Below are 27,441 nucleotides of genomic sequence, written 5' to 3'. Positions count from 1 at the left end.
AAACTGAAGGGCTCAAATCTGGCTTGTTTTGTTGTAAAAAGTCGTCTCTCATCAATTTAATCTCCAATACACACTATTCGCGCAGTTCTTAGAGATTTAGTTTTTGAGCGCCCTCTTAGCGATGACTTGCAACGACGACTTGCAAAACCGTAGTGCTGAAATCTGGCTCGTTTCGCGTGAAAACGACGTCTCCCATCGTTTTAAGCCCCAATACACGCTTTTCGCGCAGATCTTAAACATTGATACTTGAGCGCCCAACCAACCACGACTTGTAAAACCGAAGTGGCACTTTTTGTTGTAAAACGACGTCTCCCATCGTTTTAAATCCCAATACACGCTTTTCGCACAGTTCTTCGAGATTTAGCTTTTGAGCGCACATCCAGAGGTTACTTGTAAAACCGAAGTGCGCAAATCTGGCTTGTTTCGTTGTAAAACGTCGTTTGCCATCGTTTTAATCTTGAATACGCGCTGTTCGCGCCGTTCTTAGAGATTTAGTTCTTGAGCGCCACCGCAATGACGACTCGTAAAACAAAGTGCAGAAATCTGGCTCGTTTCGAATTAAAACGACCTCTCCAACTGTTTTAAGCTCCAATGCACGCTTTTCGCGCAGTCCTTAGAGATTTCGTTTTTGAGCGCCCACCTAACGATGACTTGTCAAGCCCAAGTGCTGAAATCTCGCTCTTTTTGTTGTAAAACGCCGTCTAGCTCCCATCGTTTTAAGCCCGAACACACGATTTTAGAGCAGTTCTTAGGTATTTATGTTTTGAGCGCCCACCCAACGACGACTTGAAAAACCGAGATGCTCAAATCTGGCTCGTTTTATTGTAAAACAACCTCTCCAATCGTTTTAAGCCTCAATACACGCTTTTCGCGCAGTTCTTAGAGATTTACCTTTTAAGCGCCTACCTAACAACCACTTGTAAAACCGAGGTGCTCAAATCTGGCGCGTTTCGCTCTAAAAGGACGTGTCCCAACGTTCTAAGCCCCCACACACGCTTTTCGCGCACTTCTTAGAGATGGAGTTTCTTAGTGTCCACCCAACGACGACTTCTAAAACCGAAGTGGTAATATCTGGCTCGTTTAGTTGTAAAACGAAGTCTCCAATCGTTTTAAGCCGCAATACACGCTTTTCGTGCTGTTCTTAGAGATATAACTTTTCAGCACTTACCGAACAATAACTTGTAAAAACAAAGTGCTCAAATCTGGCTCGTTTTGTTGTAAAACGATGTCTCCCATCGTTTTAAGCCCAATGCACGCTTTTCGCGCAGATCATAGAGATTTAGTTTTTGAGCACTCACCCAATGATGACTTGTAAAACCGAGATACCAAAATCTGGCTCGTTTCTATGTAAAACAACCCCTCCCATCGTTATAAGCCCCAATACACGCTTTTCGCGCAGTTCTTAGAGATTTAGCGTTTGAGCGCACATCCAACAATGACTCGCAAAACCGGAGTGCAGAAATCTGGTTCTTTTCGATTTAAAACAACGTCTCCCATTGTTTTAAGCCCAATAAATGCTTTTGCGCAGTTGTTAGAGATATAGCTTTATAGCGCCCACCCAACGACGACGTGCAAAACCGAGGTGCGGAAATCTGGCTCGTTTCACGTGAAAACGACGTCTGCCATCGTTTTAAGCCCCAGCACACGCTTTTCGCGCAGATCTTATAGATTTAGCCTTTTAGCGCCCAACCAACCACGACTTGTGAAAACTGAAGTGGCACTTTTCGTTGTAATAGGACGTCTCCCATCGTTTGAAGCCCCAACACGCGCTTTTCGCGCAGTTCTAAGAGATTACCTTTTTTACGCCCGCGCAAAAACTTGTAAAAACAAAGTGCTCAAACCTGGCTCGTTTTGCTGTAAAACGACGTCTGCCATCGTTTTAAGCCATATACAGGCTTTTCGCGCTGTTCTCAGAGATATAACGTTTAGGCAGTGACCGAACGATAACTTGTAAACACAAAGTGCTCATATGTGGCTCGTTTAGTTGTAAAACGAAGTCTTCCAGCGTTTTATGCCGTAATACACGCTTTTCGACCTTTTCTTAGAAATTCACGTTTTGAGCACCCACCGAAAGATGACTTGTGAAACCAGTGATGAAATCTGGCAGGTTTTGCTGTAAAATGATGTCTCCAAACGTATTAAGCCCAAACACACGCTTCCCGCGCAGTTCCTAGAGATTTCGTTTTTGAGCGCCCACCCATCGACAAGTATTAAAACCGAAGTGCTAAAATCTGGCTCGTTTTGTTGTAAAACGACGTCCTCCATCGATTTAAGCCCAAATACACGCTTCTGGCGCAGTTCCTAGAGATTTCGTTTTTGAGCGCCCACCCATCGACAAGTAGTAAAACCGAAGTGCTAAAATCTGGCTCGTTTTGTTGTAAAACGACGTCCTCCATCGATTTAAGCCCAAACACACGCTTCTGGCGCAGTTCCTAGAGATTTCGTTTTTGAGCGCCCACCCATCGACAAGTAGTAAAACCGAAGTGCTAAAATCTGGCTCGTTTTGTTGTAAAACGACGTCCTCCATCGATTTAAGCCCAAATACACGCTTCTCGCGCAGTACTTGGAGATTTAGCTTTTGAGCGCCCGCCCAACGACGACTTTTGAAACAGGAGTCCTCAAATCTGGTTCTTTTCGTTGTAAAACGATGTATCCAATCGATTTAAATCCTTATACAAGCTTTTTGCGCTCTTCTTAGAGATTTAGCGTTTGAGCGCCCACCCAACGACGACTTGAAAAACCGAAGTGCTCAAATCTGGCTCGTTTCGTTGTAAAACGACGTCTCCTATCGTTTTAAGCCCAAACATGCTTTTCGCGCAGCTCGTGGAAATTTAGCTGTTTAACGCCCACCCAGCGATGACTTGTAAAAATGAAGTGCTCAAATCCGGCTCGTTTCGTTTTACAACGTCTCCAAGCGTTTTAAGTCTCAAGACACGCTTTTCTCGCTGTTCTTACAGATTTAGCGTTTGTGGGCGCACCCAGCGACGACTAATAAAAATAACGTGCTCAAATCTGGCTCGTTTAGTTATAAAACGACGTCTCCCATCGTTTTAAGTTAAATACAAGCTTTTCGCGCTGTTCTTAAAGATATAATATTTGAGCACTGAGCGAACGATAAACTGTAAAAACAAAGTGCTCAAATCTGGCTCTGTTCGTTGTAAAACAATGTCTCCCATCGTTTTAAGCCCCAATACACGCTTTTCGCGCAGTTTTTGGAGATTTCGCTTCTGAGCGCCCACCCTACGACGACTTGTAAAAAGGGAGTGCTCAAATCTGGCTCTTTTCGTTGTAAAACGATGTCACCAATCGATTTAAATCCTTATATACGGATTTCGCAGTTTTTAGAGATTTAGTTTTTGAGCGCCCATCCAATGATTACTTGTAAAACCGAAGTGCTCAAATCTAACTTGTTTCGTTGTCAAAGGTCTCCCATCGATTTAAGCGCAATATTACTTTTCGCGCAGTTTTTTGAGATTTAGCTTTTTAGCGCCCACCGAACGACGACTTGTAAAACTGAAGAGCTCAAATCTTGCTTGTTTCGTTGTAAAACGTCGTCTCCCATCGTTTTAATCTTGAATACACACTTTTCGCGCCGTTCTTAGAGATTTAGCTTTTGAGCGCCACCGCAACGACAAATGGAAAAACGAAGTGCAGAAATCTGGCTCGTCTCGCATTAAAACGACGTCTCCCACTGTTTTAAGCCCCAATACGTGCTTTTCGGGCAGTTCTTGTAGATTTACCTTTTGAGCGCCCACCCAACCATTACTTGTAAAACTGAAGTGGCACTTTTAGTTTTAAAACGATGTCTCCCATCGTTTTAAGCCACAATACGCGCTTCTTGCGCTGTTCTTAGAGATTTATCTTTTTAGCGCCCACCCAGCAATGACTTGTAAAATCGAAGTGATCAAATCCGGCTCGTTTCGTTGTAAAATGACGTCTCTCATCGTTTTAAGCGCAATACACGTTTTTCGCGCACTATTTAGAGATTTAGCATTTTAGCGGCCACCCAACGACGACTTGTTAAACTGAAGGGCTCAAATCTGGCTTGTTTTGTTGTAGAAAGTCGTCTCTCATGAATTTAATCTTCAATACACACTTTTCGCGCAGTTCTTAGAGATTTAGTTTTTGAGCGCCCTCCCAACGATGACTTGTAAAGCCGAAGTGCTGAAATCTCGCCCTTTTTGTTGTAAAACGACGTTTAGCTCACATCGTTTTAAGCCCAAACACACGCTTTTAGCGCAGTTCTTAGATATTTATGTTTTGAGCGCCCAACCAACGACGACTTGTTAAACCGAGATCCTCAATTCTGGCTCGTTTCGTTGTAAAACAACCTCTCCCATCCTTTTAAGCCTCAATACACGCTTTTCGCGCAGTTTTTAGAGATTTACCTTTTGAGCGCCCACCTAACGACCACTTGTGAAACCGAGGTTCTCAAATCTGGCGCGTTTCGCTCTAAAACGACGTGTTCCAACGTTCTAAGCCCCAACACACGCTTTTCGCACAGTTCTTAGAGATTTAGTTTTTGAGTGCCCACCCAACGACGACTTCTAAAACCGAAGTGGTCATATTTGGCTCGTTTAGTTGTAAAACGAAGTCTCCCATCATTTCAAGCCGCAATACACGCTTTTCGACCTGTTCTTAGAGATTTCGGTCTTGAGCACCAACCGAACGATGACTTGTGAAACCAGTAATCAAAACTGGCTCGTTTTGTGGTAAAACGACGTCTCCCATCGTTTTAAGCTATATACACGCTTTTCGCCTTGTTCTTAGAGATATAACTTTTAAGCACTGACCGAACGATAACTTGCAAAAACTGAAGTGCTCAAATCCGGCTCGTTTCGTTGTAAAACAACGTCTCACACGCTTTTCACGCAGTTCTTAGAGATTTAGCTTTTTTGCGGCCACCCAACGACGACTTGTTAAACTGAAGGGCTCAAATTTTGCTTGTTTCGTTGTAAAAAGTCGTCACCCATTGATTTAATATTCAATACATGCTTTTCGCGCAGTTCTTAGAGATTTAGTTTTTGAGCGCCTACCCAACGATGTTTTGTAAAGCCGAAGTGCTCAAATCTGGCTCTTTTTGTAGTAAAACGACGTCTAGCTCACATCGTTTTAAGCCAAAACACACGCCTTTAGCGCAGTTCTTAGAGATTTATGTTTTGAGCGCCCTCCTAACGACCACTTGAAAAACCAAAGTACTAAAATCTGGCTCGTTTCGCTCTAAAACGACGTGTCCCAACGTTCTAAGACCCAACACACGCTTTCCGCGCAGTTCTTAGAGATTTAGTTTTTGAGTGCCCACCCAACGACGACTTCTAAAACCGAAGTGGTCATATTTGGCTCGTTTAGTTGTAAAACGAAGTCTCCCATCGTTTTAAGCCGCAATACACGCTTTTGGACCTGTTCTTAGAGATTTCGGTTTTGAGCACGAACCGAACGATGACTTGTGAAACCAGTAATCAAAACTGACTCGTTTTGTGGTAAAACGACGTCTCCCATCGTTTTAAGCTATATACACGCTTTTCGCCTTGTTCTTAGAGATATAACTTTTCAGCACTGACCGAACGATAACTTGCAAAAACTGAAGTGCTCAAATCCGGCTCGTTTCGTTGTAAAACGAAGTCTTCCAGCGTTTTATGCCGTAATACCCGCTTTCTGACCTTCTCTTAGAAATTCAGGTTTTGAGCACCCACCGAACGATGACTTGTGAAACCAGTTATGAAATCTGGCAGGTTTTGCTGTAAAACGATGCCTTCCAACGTATTAAGCCAAAACACACGCTTCCCGCGCAGTTCCTAGAGATTTTGTTTTTGAGCGCCCACCCATCGACAAGTAGTAAAACCGAAGTGCTAAAATCTGGCTCGTTTCTTTGTAAAACGACGTCTCCTATCGTTTTAAGCCCAAACAAGCTTTTCGCGCAGTTCATAGAAATTTACCTTTTTGACGCCCACCCAGCGATGACTTGTAAAAATGAAGTGCTCAAATCCGGCTCGTTTTGTTTTACAATGTCTCCCAGCGTTTTAAGTCCCACGACACGCTTTTCTCGCTGTTCTTACAGATTTAGCTTTTGTGGGCCCACCCAGTGATGACTAGTAAAACTAAAGTGCTCAAATCTGGCTCGTTTAGTTGTAAAACGACGTCTCCCATCGTTTTAAGTTATATGCAAGCTTTTCGCGCTGTTCTTAAAGATATAATATTTGAACACTGAGCGAACGATAAACTGTAAAAACAAAGTGCTCAAATCTGGCTCGTTTCGTTGTTAAACGACGTGTGATGACCCCCCATAATGCGCAGGTCCACACGGGACGGAGAGGCAATGAGACACCGTATGGCTCAGTTTAAACAAACAGATATATTCAATAATTACACATGATTATGATTATACATCAGAGGCTGGGGCGTCCGAGCTTACGTGCCGACGACTTCATGGGGACGGTGGAGGGGCTCCGGAGTTGAGCTCGAACGGTTGCTGGCAGAAGCTGCACGCCATCGGGCTTCGTCGCTGAAGGCCCCCTTGGCGAACGTTGTCGTCCTGAGCGTTCTTCTTCCGTACTCCTTGTCGATTTTTATATCCTCTTATCCCCACACTCCCTAGGGTGAGGACGCCCACGCCGGAGTGGGAGGGGGGGGCTAGGGCTTTCACTTGGGCGCACAAACACACCACCGCACTTATGGTCTCGCCCCCTTCACGTGTTGAGTCCGAGGGAAAGAAGGTTGGCGTCGAGGTAGCGTCGGCTGTGGTAAGGCGCGCTCTGGCTGGTTGACGTTTCCCGCGGGTCACCAACCTCCGTTCTCCATCAAGTGACACTCGCCACTCAAGGCCGGGACGCGAGGTCACTAAAAGGCCGGGAAAGTGGTCCCCTGTCCTGGGATGTGCTCGGAAGGGTTGATTGATGATGCCCGCCGTCTTGCCACAGGGCCAGGCCCACCGAAACGAGGCCCCTTTGTCCCCGGGACGGCCACGGCAATTGGGGAAGATAACGCCCGTCTCCCCGCGGCGGCGGCGGCGTTCGACTCGTGCCGACACTATGGAAAGGGGGTCCGGTTGTGCTTAAACCCCTTCGTTCTGGTCGTTCACTCTCAACGAGTATGGCTCGGTAATTGAGGATGCTGCTGTCACCTGGGTCGTCTCCGTGCGGTCCACGGCGGCAGGCCCAAAAGCAATCCCACTCAAGTTGCTTGCAGCCATATACAGTAGAAACATGTAAGGGGGTCCGGTTGTGCTTTCGCCGCCACTTGTGTCTCCGTTTACGCCGCGCCGTCGAACGCGGACCCTCGTAGCACACACAAGGAACGTCACACTCGCTCACCCTCCAGAAGAATGTTCTCCGAACATTTGAGTCCATGCAGCTCCCCTTGTCTTTCTGAATCGCCTCGCACAGTGCGTCCGACAAAACACTTTTCGCTGCACTCAACACCACTGCACAACACCATATGCCTCCGCTGTCATAACTGGCGTCTCCAAGGGCAGCACTGATCTTCTTTTACAGATAAACATGAAACTCAGCACCCAAGCCTCTCCTTTCTAGTCCAAACTGGACAAAATAAATTTACCACAGTTACAAAGGAGCTCCCACTTCTAGCACGATCACGGCACAGACAAAAATATAGATAACGAAAGGAAGTAGGGCAGGTTCTGCATGCGCACCGCATGCTCTCCTGTGAAGGTGTTACTTAATGACAGAAAGGTTTAACTACCAACTCCGATAACTTAACACATAATCACATAGCAATGTTATGAGCTGCGGCATTACACAATTCTAACCAGTTCACAACTCCGCTCTGTTTACGCCATTAGTCCGACTTAGCTTTCCGATTTCGCAGCGGATATCGGCCTTCATGAGTCATACTAAGTAAGTCTGTGACCCTTTGTCTGCTTTGGGACTCGCGAGGGCTCGTGGCAGGAGCCTCTCCTGGCGTTATCTGCGCGGCAACCTCGCGCGCTTCTTCTTCTTCTAGCAATGCATGAAGTAAATCCGGTGGCATTCCGGCCGTCACCTCTGGCGCCTGCCGAACAAATGCAGGAGAGGGCGTTTCTTGCGAACTATCTGCGCGCTCAGCTTCACTTCTGTCCCCATAAAAATCTGCGCTTTCCCTTTCCTCATTTCGTGAATACTGAACCGGTGCCGACTTGAGGCGATTTGCGTGTATCGTTATCAAGCGCCGGTTCACGTCTCGGACTCTGAAGTTTACCGGAGAAAGCTTCTCGACAACCTCGCACGGTCCTCTCCACTTCGTCTGGAACTTACGAGCTAGTCCAATCTGCCTTTGGCAGTTTTCAATGTACACGCTGTCCCCCACATCAAACGGCGCGTCTCTAGCACTGCGATCGTGAACCTCCTTCCTGCGCTTCGCCGCTGTCTTTAAGGCCTCCTTTGCGATGTCCCTCGCCACTTGCAAGCGCGATTCTAGCTCAACCTTATAGTCGTCCAGTGAAGCGTATGGGACACGACGGGTGCCCTCTGGCACTTCACTAGGCTGGTCCGGGTCTCGGCCGTAGAGAAGAAAGAATGGCGATTCGCCCGTGCTCTCGTGTGCTGCGGAATTGTAGGCAAACATTGCATACGGGAGCCACAAGTCCCAGTCCCGCTGGTCGAGCGAAACAAAATGCGACAGGAACCCGGCCACGGTTTGGTTCAGTGGCTCCACTGCGCCGTTGCAAGCCGGATGGTACGGTGTTGTCTGCTTCTTTGCGATCTTAAGCAGCTCGCAAACTCTCCTCATTAGCTGCGACACGAAGTTCGTTCCCCGATCTGTCAAGAGTTGCCTCGGGGGTCCATGTCGGAGCACGATCTGTTCGACAAATGCTCTTGCAACCGTGTCTGCCTTCTGATCTGGGAGTGCTACCGCTTCCGCATATTTTGAAAGGTGATCGAAAAATACTAAAATGTACCTGTTTCCGGAAGTGGTCGTGGGCAATGGGCCCATTATGTCCATACCTGTCCGCTCGAAGGGAGCCGAAACCTCAGGGAACGGCTGAATTGGAGCTGTTCTTCGTCCCTTGGGTGTTTTTCTTTCGAGACAGGAATGACACTTCGCACAGTAGTCTCTAACATCCTGTCGCATGCCACTCCAAAAGTACAAACGCTCCACACGCCTGCGTGTCTTCGCTTCGCCAAAATGACCGGCGCATGGCGCATCGTGAAACGCGCGAAGAACCCTTTCTGTCCACGACCGAGGTATGACGACTCTCTCCCAAGCGGTTTTCTCTGGTCTCCCTTTCCTGGTTGGCCTCGTGCGCCGACACAGGGTGCCGTCTTTGTAAATGAAATAACCTAGCTGTTCGGGGTGAGACGGTGCGCCCTCTAAGCTTTCGGTTATTCGCTTCAGGTCAGGATCTTTGCACTGCTCTGTGCGTAATTCGGCGGGGTCGACTACGGGGACAAACTCTTCTATAGCTGCCACGACAGCTGTGCGGCTGAGTGAATCAGCATTCAGATGTGTCCTTCCTGACTTGTGCTCAACTTCAAAGCAGTATTCCTGCAGGTGTAGATTCCATCTAGCGAGTCGCGAGCTAGGGTCCCTGACACTCATCACCCATTTCAGAGGATGGCAGTCTGTGACTAGCTTGAATTTGCGGCCGAAAAGGTAGCATCTGAAGTGCTTTACTGCCCAGACAACGGCGAGGCACTCCCTTTCCGTAGCTCCGTACTTTTGCTCTGTGGGGCTCAGCTGTCGGCTAGCAAAAGAAACGGGATGTTCTTTGCCCTCGATAACCTGAGATAGCACGGCACCAACTGAGAACTTTGACGCATCTGTGGCCATAACGAAGGGCAAATTAAAATCCGGGTGGCGCAACAGCGGTGCACTCATTAGCTTCCTTTTCAGGGCCCCAAAAGCATCCTCCGCGTTTTCGTCCCAGCGAAAGGCGACATTTTTGGCTGTTAAGGCGGTGAGCGGCTTAGCGAGCTTGGCGAACTCCTCTATGTGCCTTCGGTAGTAACCGATCAGGCCGAGAAACTGCCGGACCTGGCGAACGCTAGTCGGGGATGGAAAATCCGAGACACACCTTAGTTTCTCAGGGTCCGGTCGCACGCCGTCAGCTGAAACAACGTGCCCGAGGTATTTCACCTCGTTTTTGAGGAATTGGCACTTAGAGGGCTTCAGCTTGAGACCCGCGCCTCTTAGTCGCACCAAAACCTGCTCAATATCGCGCAAATGGTTCTCAAAACTGTCACTGTATATGATTATGTCATCCATATACACGAAGCACAGCCTCCCCAGAAGACCTGCCAGGATGACATCAGCGGTTCTCTGCCAGACAGCAGGGCTGTTGGCCAGACCCATCGACATTCTTTTCCATTCATAGTGCCCTGAGGGCGTGTTGAATGCCGTTTTCTCGGCATCTGCCGGATCCATTGCTATCTGCCAGAATCCCGCCGCCATGTCCACTACCGTGAAGTACCTGGCAGAGCCCAGCTGAGAAAGCGTCTCCTGTATATTGGGGATGGGGTATGGATCGATGCGAGTTACGGCATTTAGTTTGCGGTAGTCCACTACCAATCGATACGAGCCATCTTGCTTTTCCACCAATAGTGCTGGTGCTCCCCAGGGTGACTTTGAATGTTCGACAATGCCGCGATCAATCAGGTCCTGCACCTGCCGCTCCATCTCCTCACGTTGGGAGTAAGGAATCCTGTACGCACGCTGGTAAACGGGCGATGAAGTGCCGGTTTCTATCCTGTGCTTTATAACGCCACAGCAGCCCAAATCCAGGTTGGACGCGGCGAATACCTCCGAGTAGTCGTTCAGCAAACCAGCCAGAGCCTCCCTCTCCGTGGATTTTACGTGAGAAAGATCGAACGACACCTTTGGAGCAGCCGAAGGACTAGCATGCTCTACAGTTGCGAGTATCGTGTCGGTGGGCTCACGTTTCTCTATCGCAGAGGTGAAGAAAGCCAATGTTTTGTTCTTGGGAAGGCTCAGTGGCTGCTGGCTACAGTTAACCACCCGTAGGGGCACTCTGTGGGCGTCATTAACTGTCACGAGGCACGCGGCTGCCTTCAGGCCATTGCTGAGAGAGTCGACCGGCTCAAGCACTCCCACGACGCCGCTCTCTACATCTGAAGGCACAAACGCGTACAAAATGTGCTCCGACCAAGGAAGGACGATCGCCTCCTCGACCAGCCTGACGGCAACCCGCGAATATACCTTCTCCAATGATCCCACTGTTTGACGGGTGTCAATATCGGTAATGCGAATCTCAGCCCCTATCCTGTTCAAAAACGGAACTTTTGAGCCGCCCGCATTAACCTCTTCCTCAGAGAATGAGACTACTACCTTCCCTTTTCTCAAAAAATCCTGCCCTAATATACCTGACACTCCGTTTGGCAGAGACACCGTGTCCGGGCATACGTAGCAGGGGTGCTCCAATGCAATTCCGCCGAGAGAGAAGTGTAACCGGTAGAGTCCACTTATGCCAAGAGGATCCCCCGTTATGCCTACAAATTTGGTTGCCATACCACCAGACGCTTCCAACACCTCGCGGTCCCCCTTCCTTCGAAGCGTGTTAAAACTGCTCTCCTTAAGCAATGTCACCTTTGACCCCGTATCTATCAACAATTCCATACAACAAGCATTTAACTTGCAACGCACAACAGGGCATGCCTCGTCGGCCACACAAACTACCACCACCTCATCATCTACTGCTCCCTCCCCACGCTCCTCAGGCTGGGGAGGACTAACTAGTTTTTTGTCTCGGTATCTGGAGCCCCGCTGTAGGCTTGCTTAGGGCGTGTCTCGCCTGCTTCTCTTTGTGGCTCCCCACGGCGCACGTTTTGGCAGAACCTGGCGATGTGTCCGCGACCCTGGCAAGCGAAGCATACGATTTCTTCAAAATCTCGCATACCGCGCCTGTAGCTTTGTGGCGGTCTCCGGTTTCCAGCGGATGGGCGCTGTTGAGCGCGCGCTTCAACCTGGCATTCTACGTGCTGAGATAGCAGCTGTTCTAAGCGATCTAACCGCTCTGTCAAGAGAGCAACCTCAGGGTTGAGCACCGCTCTCTCTATGACGCGTACTCTCGCTGCGGCTGTCGTTAACGCCTCATTTTGTTCCTCATCCAATGCGGCCTCCACGGCTTGGTCGAAATTGCTCGGCTTGCGCGAGAGCACGAACCGGCGCACGGGGTCTTGCAGACCAGCCACGAACAAAGCGGTCATTTCCTCTTTAAGTATATCCTCCGCGTATTTCCTTTTTAGCTGGTCTCCTTCCTCCTCCCTGCTTAACGTATCGCGCGCTAAGCGCTGAAGCCGTGACGCAAACGTTCGCACGTCCTCCCCTACCATCTGTCCGGCGTCACGGAACCTCTGTACCCGCACGTGACGTGGTTCAGTGTCGAAATGCTCAAACGCGAGCTTCTTAAATTCCGCAAATGATTTTGTGGATTTTACCTTTTCGTCTCGCCATGCAAAATCATGAGCAGCTCCTGCCATCTTACACCTCGCCATTCCCAGCATTTGAGCATCGGACCATCCCCCCATTTTCCCAATCTCTTCTAGCATAGAAAAGAAATCGCAGATTGGAACCCCTGTTTTATCTCCCGTAAACGTCGGAATGACGCTTCCTAATGCCAGCATGCTTGCTCCGAGCGACGGCTGTGGAGTGGGAGCTCCCTCAGATACAGACATTTTTTTTTCTCAAGCCCTCCAGTGCCTCAAGCCTCTCAAAGGGGGGTAAAAGTCCCACAATCAGTCCCGTGATTCCCCTTTTGATTACAATTTTGAAGTCATGAATGTCACAGCATTCAGAGGACATTTGCTTTTGAGACCCCACTTCTGACACCAGTGTGATGACCCCCATAATGCGCAGGTCCACACGGGACGGAGAGGCAAAGAGACACCGTATGGCTCAGTTTAAACAAACAGATATATTCAATAATTATACATGATTAAGATTCAGAGGCTGGGGCGTCCGAGGTTACGTGCCGACGACTTCATGGGGGCGATGGAGTGGCTCCGGAGTTGGGCTCGAGCGGTTGCTGGCAGAAGCTGCACGCCGTCGGGCTTCGGCGCTGAAGGCACTCTTGGCGAACGATGTCGTCCTGAGCGTGGCTTCTTCCGTACTGCTTCTCCATTTTTATATCCTCTTCTCCACACTCCCTAGGGTGAGGACGCCCACGCCGGAGGGGAAGGAGGGGGGGGGGCTAGGGCTTTCACTTGGGCGCACAAACATACCACCGCACTTATCGTCTCGCCCCCTTCAAGTGTTGAGTCGGAGGGAAAGAAGGTTGTCTTCGAGGTAGCGCATAGCGTCGGCTGTGGTAAGGCGCGCTCTGGCCCGCTGACAGTTCCCGCGGGTCACCGGCCTTCATTCTCCATCCATCAACTGACACTCGCTCCTCAAGGTAAGGCGCGCTCTGGCCCGCTGACAGTTCCCTTGTCCTGGAATGTGCTCGGGAGGGCCGCCCCTGGAACCGCCACGCCAATTGGGGAGGATAAAGCCCGTTTCCCCGCGGCGGCGGCGGCGGGTCCGGTTGGGTCCGGTTGGGCTTAAACCCCTTCGTTCTGGTTGTCACTCTCAACGAGCATGGCTGGGTAATTGATGATGCCGCTGTCATCTGGGTCTCCGTCTACGCCGCGCCGTCGAACGTGGAACCTCGTAGCACACACAAGGAATGTCACAGCGCTTTTCGCGCAGTTCTTAGGGATTTATCTTTCTTTAGCGCCCGGGCTAAGACTTGTAAAGCCGAAGTGCTCAAATCTCGCTTTTTTCGTAGTAAAACGACGTCTCCTATCGTTTTAAGCCCAGACACGCTTTTTGCGCAGTTCGTGGAAATTTAGCTTTTTAACGCCCACCCAGCGAGGACTTGTAAAAATGAAGTGCTCAAATCCGGCTCTTTTCCTTTTACAACATCTTCCAGCGTTTTAAGTCCCAAGACACGCTTTTCTCGCTGTTCTTACAGATTTAGCTTTTGAGGGCCCACCCAGCGATGACTAGTAAAACTAAAGTGCTCAAATCTCGCTCGTGTAGTTGTAAAACGACGTCTCCCATCGTTTTAAGTTATATACAAGCTTTTCGCGCTGTTCTTAAAGATATAAAATTTGAGCACTGAGCGAACGATAAATTGTAAAAACAAAGTGTTCAAATCTGGCTCGTTTCGTTGTAAAACGACGTCTGCCATCGTTTAAAACCGAAATATGCGCTTTTCGCGCAGTTCTTATAGATTTAGCTTTTGAGCGCCAACCTAATGACTTGTGAAAGCGAAGTGCACAAATATGGGTCTTTTCGTTGTTAAACGATGTCTCCATCGTTTTAAGCCCCAATACACGCTTTTCGCGCAGTTCTTGGAGATTTAGCTTCTGAGCGCCCACCCAACGACGACTTGTAAAAAGGAAGTGCTGAAATCTGGTTCTTTTCTTGGTAAAACGATGTCTCCAATCGATTTAAATCCTTATACACGGATTTCGCACAGTCTTTAGAGATTTAGTTTTTGAGCGCCCATCCAATGATTACTTGTAAAACCGAAGTGCTCAAATCTGGATTGTTTCGTTGTAAAACGACGCTTCCCATCGTTCTAAACCCAATACACGCTTTTCGCACAGTTCTTAGAGGTTTATCTTTTTAGCGCCCACCAAACGACGACTTGCAAAACCGAAGTGCTGAAATCTGGCTCGTTTCGCGTGAAAACGACGTCTCCCATCATTTTTAGCCCCAATACACGCTTTTCGCGCAGATCTTAAAGATGTACCTTTGAGCGCCCAACCAGCCACGAGTTGTAAAACCGAAATGGCACTTTTCGTTGTAAAACGACGTCTCCTATCGTTTTTCATCCCAATACACGCTTTTCGCGCAGTTTTTAGAGATTAACCCTTTGAGCGCCCATCCAAAGGTTACTTGTAAAGCCGAAGTGCTCAAATCTGGCTTGTTTCGTTGTAAAACGTCTCCTATCGATTTAAGCGCAATATTACTTTTCGAGCAGTTTTTAGATTTAGCTTTTTAGCGTCCACCGAACGACGACTTGTAAAACTGAAGGGCTCAAATCATGCTTGTTTCGTTGTAAGAAGTCGTCTCCCATCGTTTTGATCTCGAATACACACTTTTCGCGCCGTTCTTAGAGATTTAGCTTTTGAGCGCCACCGCAACGACAAATGGTAAAACGAAGTGCAGAAATCTGGCACGTTTCGCATTAAAACGACGTCTCCCACTGTTTTAAGCTCCAATTCGTGCTTTTCGGGCAGTTCTTGTAGATTTACCTTTTGAGCGCCCATCCAACCATTACTTGTAAAACCGAAGTGGCACTTTTAGTTTTAAAACGATGTCTCCCATCGTTTAAAGCCACAATACGTGCTTTTTGTGCTGTTCTTAGAGATTTATCTTTTTAGCGCCCACCCAGCGATGACTTGTAAAATCGAAGTGCTCAAATACGGATCGTTTCGTTGTAAAACGACGTCTCTCATCGGTTTAAGCGCAATACACGTTTTTCGCGCACTTCTTAGAGATTTAGCTTTTTAGCGGCCACCCAACGACGACTTGTTAAACTGAAGGGCTCAAATCTGGCTTGTTTTGTTGTAAAAAGTGGTCTCTCATCAATTTAATCTCCAATACACACTATTCGCGCAGTTCTTAGAGATTTAGTTTTTGAGCGCCCTCTTAGCGATGACTTGCAACGACGACTTGCAAAACCGTAGTGCTGAAATCTGGCTCGTTTCGCGTGAAAACGACGTCTCCCATCGTTTTAAGCCCCAATACACGCTTTTCGCACAGATCTTAAACATTGATACTTGAGCGCCCAACCAACCACGACTTGTAAAACCGAAGTGGCACTTTTTGTTGTAAAACGATGTCTCCCATCGTTTTAAATCCCAATACACGCTTTTCGCACAGTTCTTCGAGATTTAGCTTTTGAGCGCACATCCAGAGGTTACTTGTAAAACCGAAGTGCGCAAATCTGGCTTGTTTCGTTGTAAAACGTCGTTTGCCATCGTTTTAATCTTGAATACGCGCTGTTCGCGCCGTTCTTAGAGATTTAGTTCTTGAGCGCCACCGCAATGACGACTCGTAAAACAAAGTGCAGAAATCTGGCTCGTTTCGGATTAAAACGACCTCTCCAACTGTTTTAAGCTCCAATGCACGCTTTTCGCGCAGTCCTTAGAGATTTCGTTTTTGAGCGCCCACCTAACGATGACTTGTCAAGCCCAAGTGCTGAAATCTCGCTCTTTTTGTTGTAAAACGCCGTCTAGCTCCCATCGTTTTAAGCCCGAACACACGATTTTAGAGCAGTTCTTAGGTATTTATTTTGTGAGCGCCCACCCAACGACGACTTGAAAAACCGAGATGCTCAAATCTGGCTCGTTTTGTTGTAAAACAACCTCTCCAATCGTTTTCAGCCTCAATACACGCTTTTCGCGCAGTTCTTAGAGATTTACCTTTTAAGCGCCTACCTAACAACCACTTGTAAAACCGAGGTGCTCAAATCTGGCGCGTTTCGCTCTAAAAGGACGTGTCCCAACGTTCTAAGCCCCCACACACGCTTTTCGCGCACTTCTTAGAGATGGAGTTTCTTAGTGTCCACCCAACGACGACTTCTAAAACCGAAGTGGTAATATCTGGCTCGTTTAGTTGTAAAACGAAGTCTCCAATCGTTTTAAGCCGCAATACACGCTTTTCGACCTGTTCTTAGAGATTTCGGTTTTGAGCACCTAGCGAACGATGCCTTGAGAAACCAGTGTTCACATCTGGCTCGTTTTGTTGTAAAACGACGTCTCCCATCGTTTTAAGCCATATACACGCTTTTCGTGCTGTTCTTAGAGATACAACTTTTCAGCACTTACCGAACAATAACTTGTAAAAACAAAGTGCTCAAATCTGGCTCGTTTTGTTGTAAAACGATGTCTCCCATCGTTTTAAGCCCAATGCACGCTTTTCGCGCAGATCATAGAGATTTAGTTTTTGAGCACTCACCCAACGATGACTTGTAAAACCGAGATACCAAAATCTGGCTCGTTTCTTTGTAAAACAACCCCTCCCATCGTTTTAAGCCCCAATACACGCTTTTCGCGCAGTTCTTAGAGATTTAGCGTTTGAGCGCACATCCAACGATGACTCGCAAAACCGGTGTGCAGAAATCTGGTTCTTTTCGATTTAAAACAACGTCTCCCATTGTTTTAAGTCCAATAAATGCTTTTGCGCAGTTGTTAGAGATATAGCTTTATAGCGCCCACCCAACGACGACGTGCAAAACCGAGGTGCGGAAATCTGGCTCGTTTCACGTGAAAACGACGTCTGCCATCGTTTTAAGCCCCAGCACACGCTTTTCGCGCAGATCTTATAGATTTAGCCTTTTAGCGCCCAACCAACCGCGACTTGTGAAAACTGAAGTGGCACTTTTCGTTGTAATAGGACGTCTCCCATCGTTTGAAGCCCCAACACGCGCTTTTCGAACAGTTCTAAGAGATTACCTTTTTTAGCGCCCGCGCAAAAACTTGTAAAAACAAAGTGTTCAAACCTGGCTCGTTTTGCTGTAAAACGACGTCTGCCATCGTTTTAAGCCATATACAGGCTTTTCGCGCTGTTCTCAGAGATATAACGTTTCGGCACTGACCGAACGATAACTTGTAAACACAAAGTGCTCATATCTGGCTCGTTTAGTTGTAAAACGACGTCTCCCATCGTTTTAAGTTAAATACAAGCTTTTCGCGCTGTTCTTAAAGATATAATATTTGAGCACTGAGCGAACGATAAACTGTAAAAACAAAGTGCTCAAATCTGGCTCTGTTCGTTGTAAAACAATGTCTCCCATCGTTTTAAGCCCCAATACACGCTTTTCGCGCAGTTTTTGGAGATTTCGCTTCTGAGCGCCCACCCAACGACGACTTGTAAAAAGGGAGCGCTCAAATCTGGCTCTTTTCGTTGTAAAACGATGTCACCAATCGATTTAAATCCTTATACACGGATTTCGCAGTTTTTAGAGATTTAGTTTTTGAGCGCCCATCCAATGATTACTTGTAAAACCGAAGTGCTCAAATCTAACTTGTTTCGTTGTTAAACGTCTCCCATCGATTTAAGCGCAATATTACTTTTCGCGCAGTTTTTTGAGATTTACCTTTTTAGCGCCCACCGAACGACGACTTGTAAAACTGAAGAGCTCAAATCTTGCTTGTTTCGTTGTAAAACGTCGTCTCCCATCGTTTTAATCTTGAATACACACTTTTCGCGCCGTTCTTAGAGATTTAGCTTTTGAGCGCCACCGCAACGACGACTGGTAAAACGAAGTGCAGAAATCTGGCTCGTTTCGCATTAAAACGACGTCTCCCACTGTTTTAAGCCCCAATACGTGCTTTTCGGGCAGTTCCTATAGATTTACCTTTTGAGCGCCCACCCAACCATTACTTGTAAAACTGAAGTGGCACTTTTAGTTTTAAAACGATATCTCCCATCGTTTTAACCCACAATACGCGCTTCTTGCGCTGTTCTTAGAGATTTATCTTTTTAGCGCCCACCCAGCAATGACTTGTAAAATCGAAGTGATCAAATCCGGCTCGTTTCGTTGTAAAACGACGTCTCTCATCGTTTTAAGCGCAATACACTTTTTTCGCGCACTATTTAGAGATTTAGCATTTTAGCGGCCACCCAACGACGACTTGTTAAACTGAAGGGCTCAAATCTGGCTTGTTTTGTTGTAGAAAGTCGTCTCTCATGAATTTAATCTTCAATACACACTTTTCGCGCAGTTCTTAGAGATTTAGTTTTTGAGCGCCCTCCCAACGATGACTTGTAAAGCCAAAGTGCTGAAATCTCGCCCTTTTTGTTGTAAAACGACGTTTAGCTCACATCGTTTTAAGCCCAAACACACGCTTTTAGCGCAGTTCTTAGATATTTATGTTTTGAGCGCCCAACCAAAGACGACTTGTTAAACCGAGATCCTCAATTCTGGCTCGTTTCGTTGTAAAACAACCTCTCCCATCCTTTTAAGCCTCAATACACGCTTTTCGCGCAGTTTTTAGAGATTTACCTTTTGAGCGCCCACCTAACGACCACTTGTGAAACCGAGGTTCTCAAATCTGGCGCGTTTCGCTCTAAAACGACGTGTTCCAACGTTCTAAGCCCCAACACACGCTTTTCGCGCAGTTCTTAGAGATTTAGTTTTTGAGTGCCCACCCAACGACGACTTCTAAAACCGAAGTGGTCATATTTGGCTCGTTTAGTTGTAAAACGAAGTCTCCCATCATTTTAAGCCGCAATACACGCTTTTCGACCTGTTCTTAGAGATTTCGGTTTTGAGCACCAACCGAACGATGACTTGTGAAACCAGTAATCAAAACTGGCTCGTTTTGTGGTAAAACGACGTCTCCCATTGTTTTAAGCTATATACACGCTTTTCGCCTTGTTCTTAGAGATATAACTTTTCAGCACTGACCGAACGATAACTTGCAAAAACTGAAGTGCTCAAATCCGGCTCGTTTCGTTGTAAAACAACGTCTCTCATCGTTTTAAGCGCAATACACGCTTTTCACGCAGTTCTTAGAGATTTAGCTTTTTTGCGGCCACCCAACGACGACTTGTTAAACTGAAGGGCTCAAATTTTGCTTGTTTCGTTGTAAAAAGTCGTCTCCCATTGATTTAATATTCAATACACGCTTTTCGCGCAGTTCTTAGAGATTTAGTTTTTGAGCGCCTACCCAACGATGACTTGTAAAGCCGAAGTGCTCAAATCTCGCTCTTTTTGTAGTAAAACGACGTCTAGCTCACATCGTTTTAAGCCAAAACACACGCCTTTAGCGCAGTTCTTAGAGATTTATGTTTTGAGCGCCCTCCTAACGACCACTTGAAAAACCAAAGTACTAAAATCTGGCTCGTTTCGCTCTAAAACGACGTGTCCCAACGTTCTAAGACCCAACACACGCTTTCCGCGCAGTTCTTAGAGATTTAGTTTTTGAGTGCCCACCCAACGACGACTTCTAAAACCGAAGTGGTCATATTTGGCTCGTTTAGTTGTAAAACGAAGTCTCCCATCGTTTTAAGCCGCAATACACGCTTTTGGACCTGTTCTTAGAGATTTCGGTTTTGAGCACCAACCGAACGATGACTTGTGAAACCAGTAATCAAAACTGGCTCGTTTTGTGGTAAAACGACGTCTCCCATCGTTTTAAGCTATATACACGCTTTTCGCCTTGTTCTTAGAGATATAACTTTTCAGCACTGACCGAACGATAACTTGCAAAAACTGAAGTGCTCAAATCCGGCTCGTTTCGTTGTAAAACGAAGTCTTCCAGCGTTTTATGCCGTAATACCCGCTTTCCGACCTTCTCTTAGAAATTCAGGTTTTGAGCACCCACCGAACGATGACTTGTGAAACCAGTTATGAAATCTGGCAGGTTTTGCTGTAAAACGATGCCTTCCAACGTATTAAGCCAAAACACACGCTTCCCGCGCAGTTCCTAGAGATTCTGTTTTTGAGCGCCCACCCATCGACAAGTAGTAAAACCGAAGTGCTAAAATCTGGCTCGTTTCTTTGTAAAACGACGTCTCCTATCGTTTTAAGCCCAAACAAGCTTTTCGCGCAGTTCATAGAAATTTACCTTTTTAACGCCCACCCAGCGATGACTTGTAAAAATGAAGTGCTCAAATCCGGCTCGTTTCGTTTTACAACGTCTCCCAGCGTTTTAAGTCCCACGACACGCTTTTCTCGCTGTTCTTACAGATTTAGCTTTTGTGGGCCCACCCAGCGATGACTAGTAAAACTAAAGTGCTCAAATCTGGCTCGTTTAGTTGTAAAACGACGTCTCCGATCGTTTTAAGTTATATGCAAGCTTTTCGCGCTGTTCTTAAAGATATAATATTTGAACACTGAGCGAACGATAAACTGTAAAAACAAAGTGCTCAAATCTGGCTCGTTTCGTTGTTAAACGACGTGTGATGACCCCCCATAATGCGCAGGTCCACACGGGACGGAGAGGCAATGAGACACCGTATGGCTCAGTTTAAACAAACAGATATATTCAATAATTACACATGATTATGATTATACATCAGAGGCTGGTGCGTCCGAGCTTACGTGCCGACGACTTCATGGGGACGGTGGAGGGGCTCCGGAGTTGAGCTCGAACGGTTGCTGGCAGAAGCTGCACGCCATCGGGCTTCGTCGCTGAAGGCCCCCTTGGCGAACGTTGTCGTCCTGAGCGTTCTTCTTCCGTACTCCTTGTCGATTTTTATATCCTCTTATCCCCACACTCCCTAGGGTGAGGACGCCCACGCCGGAGTGGGGGGGGGGCTAGGGCTTTCACTTGGGCGCACAAACACACCACCGCACTTATGGTCTCGCCCCCCTCACGTGTTGAGTCCGAGGGAAAGAAGGTTGGCGTCGAGGTAGCGTCGGCTGTGGTAAGGCGCGCTCTGGCTGGTTGACGTTTCCCGCGGGTCACCGACCTCCGTTCTCCATCAAGTGACACTCGCCACTCAAGGCCGGGACGCGAGGTCACTAAAAGGCCGGGAAAGTGGTCCCTTGTCCTGGGATGTGCTCGGAAGGGTTGATTGATGATGCCCGCCGTCTTGCCACAGGGCCAGGCCCACCGAAACGAGGCCCCTTTGTCCCCGGGACGGCCACGGCAATTGGGGAAGATAACGCCCGTCTCCCCGCGGCGGCGGCGGCGTTCGACTCGTGCCGACACTATGGAAAGGGGGTCCGGTTGTGCTTAAACCCCCATCGTTCTGGTCGTTCACTCTCAACGAGTATGGCTCGGTAATTGAGGATGCTGCTGTCACCTGGGTCGTCTCCGTGCGGTCCACGGCGGCAGGCCCGAAAGCAATCCCACTCAAGTTGCTTGCAGCCATATACAGTAGAAACATGTAAGGGGGTCCGGTTGTGCTTTCGCCGCCACTTGTGTCTCCGTTTACGCCGCGCCGTCGAACGCGGACCCTCGTAGCACACACAAGGAACGTCACACTCGCTCACCCTCCAGAAGAATGTTCTCCGAACATTTGAGTCCATGCAGCTCCCCTTGTCTTTCTGAATCGCCTCGCACAGTGCGTCCGACAAAAACACTTTTCGCTGCACTCAACACCACTGCACAACACCATATGCCTCCGCTGTCATAACTGGCGTCTCCAGGGGCAGCACTGATCTTCTTTTACAGATAGACATAAAACTCAGCACCCAAGCCTCTCCTTTCTAGTCCAAACTGGACAAAATAAATTTACCACAGTTACAAAGGAGCTCCCACTTCTAGCACGATCACGGCACAGACAAAAATATAGATAGCGAAAGGAAGTAGGGCAGGTTCTGCATGCGCACCGCATGCTCTCCTGTGAAGGTGTTACTTAATGACAGAAAGGTTTAACTACCAACTCCGATAACTTAACACATAATCACATAGCAATGTTATGAGCTGCGGCATTACACAATTCTAACCAGTTCACAACTCCGCTCTGTTTACGCCATTAGTCCGACTTAGCTTTCCGATTTCGCAGCGGATATCGGCCTTCATGAGTCATACTAAGTAAGTCTGTGACCCTTTGTCTGCTTTGGGACTCGCGAGGGCTCGTGGCAGGAGCCTCTCCTGGCGTTATCTGCGCGGCAACCTCGCGCGCTTCTTCTTCTTCTAGCAATGCATGAAGTAAATCCGGTGGCATTCCGGCCGTCACCTCTGGCGCCTGCCGAACAAATGCAGGAGAGGGCGTTTCTTGCGAACTATCTGCGCGCTCAGCTTCACTTCTGTCCCCATCAAAATCCGCGCTTTCCCTTTCCTCATTTCGTGAATACTGAACCGGTGCCGACTTGAGGCGATTTGCGTGTATCGTTATCAAGCGCCGGTTCACGTCTCGGACTCTGAAGTTTACCGGAGAAAGCTTCTCGACAACCTCGCACGGTCCTCTCCACTTCGTCTGGAACTTACGAGCTAGTCCAATCTGCCTTTGGCAGTTTTCAATGTACACGCTGTCCCCCACATCAAACGGCGCGTCTCTAGCACTGCGATCGTGAACCTCCTTCCTGCGCTTCGCCGCTGTCTTTAAGGCCTCCTTTGCGATGTCCCTCGCCACTTGCAAGCGCGATTCTAGCTCAACCTTATAGTCGTCCAGTGAAGCGTATGGGACACGACGGGGGCCCTCTGGCACTTCACTAGGCTGGTCCGGGTCTCGGCCGTAGAGAAGAAAGAATGGCGATTCGCCCGTGCTCTCGTGTGCTGCGGAATTGTAGGCAAACATTGCATACGGGAGCCACAAGTCCCAGTCCCGCTGGTCGAGCGAAACAAAATGCGACAGGAACCCGGCCACGGTTTGGTTCAGTGGCTCCACTGCGCCGTTGCAAGCCGGATGGTACGGTGTTGTCTGCTTCTTAGCGATCTTAAGCAGCTCGCAAACTCTCCTCATTAGCTGCGACACGAAGTTCGTTCCCCGATCTGTCAAGAGTTGCCTCGGGGGTCCATGTCGGAGCACGATCTGTTCGACAAATGCTCTTGCAACCGTGTCTGCCTTCTGATCTGGGAGTGCTACCGCTTCCGCATATTTTGAAAGGTGATCGACATATACTAAAATGTACCTGTTTCCGGAAGTGGTCGTGGGCAAAGGGCCCATTATGTCCATACCTGTCCGCTCGAAGGGAGCCGAAACCTCAGGGAACGGCTGAATTGGAGCTGGTCTTCGTCCCTTGGGTGTTTTTCTTTCGAGACAGGAATGACACTTCGCACAGTAGTCTCTAACATCCTGTCGCATGCCACTCCAAAAGTACAAACGCTCCACACGCCTGCGTGTCTTCGCTACGCCAAAATGACCGGCGCATGGCGCATCGTGAAACGCGCGAAGAACCCTTTCTGTCCACGACCGAGGTATGACGACTCTCTCCCCAGCGGTTTTCTCTGCTCTCCCTTTCCTGGTTGGCCTCGTGCGCCGACACAGGGTGCCGTCTTTGTAAATGAAATAACCTAGCTGTTCGGGGTGAGACGGTGCGCCCTCTAAGCTTTCGATTATTCGCTTCAGGTCAGGATCTTTGCACTGCTCTGTGCGTAATTCGGCGGGGTCGACTACGGGGACAAACTCATCTATAGCTGCCACGGCAGCTGTGCGGCTGAGTGCATCAGCATTCAGATGTGACTTTCCTGACTTGTGCTCCACTTCAAAGCAGTATTCCAGCAGGTTTAGATTTCATCTAGCGAGTCGCGAGCTAGGGTCCCTGACACTCATCACCCATTTCAGAGGATGGCAGTCTGTGCCTGGCTTGAATTTGCGGCCGTAAAGGAAGCATCTGAAGTGCTTTACTGCCCAGACAACGGCGAGGCACTCCCTTTCCGTAGCTCCGTACTTTAGCCCTGTGGGGCTCAGCTGTCGGCTAGCAAAAGCAACGGGATGTTCTTTGCCCTCGATAACCTGAGATAGCACGGCACCAACTGCGAACTTTGACGCATCTGTGGCCATAACGAAGGGCAAATTAAAATCCGGGTGGCGCAACAGCGGTGCACTCATTAGCTTCCTTTTCAGGGCCCCAAAAGCATCCTCCGCGTTTTCGTCCCAGCGAAAGGCGCCAATTTTGGCTGTTAAGGCGGTGAGCGGCTTAGCGAGCTTGGCGAACTCCTCTATGTGCCTTCGGTAGTAACCGTTCAGGCCGAGAAACTGCCGGACCTGACGGACGCTAGTCGGGGAGGGAAAATCCGAGACACACCTTAATTTCTCAGGGTCCGGTCGCACGCCGTCAGCTGAAACAACGTGCCCGAGGTATTTCACCTCGTTTTTGAGGAATTGGCACTTAGAGGGCTTCAGCTTGAGACCCGCTCCTCTTAGTCGCTCCAAAACGTGCTGAATATCGCGCAAATGGTTCTCAAAACTCTCACTGTATATGATTATGTAATCCATATACACGAAGCACAGCCTCCCCAGAAGACCTGCCAGGATAACATCAGCGGTTCTCTGCCAGACAGCAGGGCTGTTGGCCAGACCCATCGGCATTCTTTTCCATTCATAGTGCCCTGAGGGCGTGTTGAATGCCGTTTTCTCGGCATCTGCCGGATCCATTGCTATCTGCCAGAATCCCGCCGCCATGTTCACTACCGTGAAGTACCTGGCTGAGCCCAGCTGAGAAAGCGTCTCCTGTGTATTTGGGATGGGGTATGGATCGATGCGAGTTACGGCATTTAGTTTGCGGTAGTCCACTACCAATCGATACGAGCCATCTGGCTTTTCCACCAATAGTGCTGGTGCTCCCCAGGGTGACTTTGAGTGTTCGACAATGCCGCGATCAATCAGGCCCTGCACCTGCCGCTCCATCTCCTCACGTTGGGAGTAAGGAATCCTGTACGCACGCTGGTAAACGGGCCATGAAGCGCCGGTTTCTATCCTGTGCTTTATAACGCCACAGCAGCCCAAATCCAAGTTGGACGCGGCGAATACCTCCGAGTAGTCGTTAAGGAAACCAGCCAGAGCCTCCCTCTCCCTGGATTTTACGTGAGAAAGATCGAACGACGCCTTTGGAGCAGCCGAAGGATTAGCATGCTCTACAGTTGCGAGTACCGTATCGGTGGGCTCACGTTTCTCTATCGCAGAGGTGAAGAAAGCCAATGTTTTGTTCTTGGGAAGGCTCAGTGGCTGCTGGCTACAGTTAACCACCCGTAGGGGCACTCTGTGGGCGTCATTAACTGTCACGAGGCACGCGGCTGCCTTCAGGCCATTGCTGAGAGAGTCGACTGGCTCAAGCACTCCCATGGCGCCGCTCTCTACATCTGAAGGCACACAGGCGTACAAAATGTGCTCCGACCAAGGAAGGACGACCGCCTCATCGACCAGCCTGACGGCAACCCGCGAATATACCTTCTCCAATGATCCCACTGTTTGACGGGTGTCAATATCGGTAATGCGAATCTCTGCCCCTTTCCTGTTCAAAAACGGAACTTTTGAGCCGCCCGCATTAACCTCTTCCTCAGAGAATGAAACTACTACCTTCCCTTTTCTCAAAAAATCCTGCTCTAATATACCTGACACTCCGTTTGGCCGAGACACCGTGTCCGGGCATACGTAGCAGGGGTGCTCCAATGCAATTCCGCCGAGAGAGAAGTGTAACCGGTAGAGTCCACTTATGCCAAGAGGATCCCCCGTTATGCCTACAAATTTGGTTGCCATACCAGCAGACGCTTCTAACACCTCGCGGTCCCCCTTCCTTCGAAGCGTGTTAAAACTGCTCTCCTTAAGCAATGTCACCTTTGACCCCGTATCTATCAACAATTCCATGCAGCAACCATTTAACTTGCAACGCACAACAGGGCATGCCTCGTCGGCCACGCAAACCACCACCACCTCATCATCCACTGCTCCCTCCCCACGCTCTTCAGGCTGGGGAGGACTAACTAGTTTTTTGTCTCGGTATCTGGAGGCCCGCTGTAGGCTTGCTTAGGGCGTGTCTCGCCTGCTTCTCCTTGTGGCTCCCCACGGCGCACGTTTTGGCAGAACCTGGCGATGTGTCCGCGACCCTGGCAAGCGAAGCATACGATTTCTTCAAAATGTCGCATACCGCGCCTGTAGCTTTGTGGCGGTCTCCGGTTTCCTGCGAATGGGCGCTGTTGAGCGTGCGCTTCAACCTGGCGTTCCACCTGCCGAGATAGCAGCTGTTCTAAGCGATCTAACCGCTCTGTCAAGAGAGCAACCTCAGGGTTGAGCACCGCTCTCTCTATGACGCGTACTCTCGCTGCGGCTGTCGTTAACGCCTCATTTCGTTCCTCATCCAATGCGGCCGCCACGGCTTGGTCGAAATTGCTCGGCTTGCGCGAGAGCACGAACCGGCGCACGGGGTCTTGCAGACCAGCCACGAACAAAGCAGTCATTTCCTCTTTAAGTAGATCCTCCGCGTATTTCTTCCTTAGCTGGTCTCCTTCCTCCTCCCCGCTTAACGTATCGCGTGCTAGGCGCTGAAGCCGCGACGCACACGTTCGCACGTCCTCCCCTACCATCTGCCCGGCGTCACGGAACCTCTGTACCCGCACGTGACGTGGTTCAGTGTCGAAATGCTCAAACGCGAGCTTCTTATATTCCGCAAATGATTTTCTGGATTTTACTTTTTCGTCTCGCCATGCAAAATCATGAGCAGCTCCTGCCATCTTACACCTCGCCATTCCCAGCATTTCAGCATCGGACCATCCCCCCATTTTCCCAATCTCTTCTAGCATGGAAAAGAAATCGCAGATTGGAACCCCTGTCTTATCTCCTGTAAACGTCGGAATGACGCTTCCTAATGCCAGCATGCTTGCTCCGAGCGACGGCTGTGGAGTGGGAGCTCCCTCAGATACAGACATTTTTTTTTTCACTCAAGCCCTCCGGTGCCTCAAGCCTCTCAAATGGGGGTAAAAGTCCGACAATCAGTCCCGTGATTCCCTTTTGATTACAATTTTGAAGTCATGAATGTCGCAGCATTCAGAGGACATTTGCTTTTGGGACCCCACTTTTGACACCAGTGTGATGACCCCCCATAATGCGCAGGTCCACACGGGACGGAGACGCAATGAGACACCGCATGGTTCAGTTTAAACA

This window comes from Amblyomma americanum, chromosome 4, assembly GCF_052857255.1.
Source record: "Amblyomma americanum isolate KBUSLIRL-KWMA chromosome 4, ASM5285725v1, whole genome shotgun sequence".
Taxonomy (NCBI): Eukaryota; Metazoa; Arthropoda; class Arachnida; order Ixodida; family Ixodidae; genus Amblyomma; species Amblyomma americanum.
The sequence above is the reverse complement of the archived record's forward strand: the minus strand, read 5'-3'. Positions refer to the sequence as shown.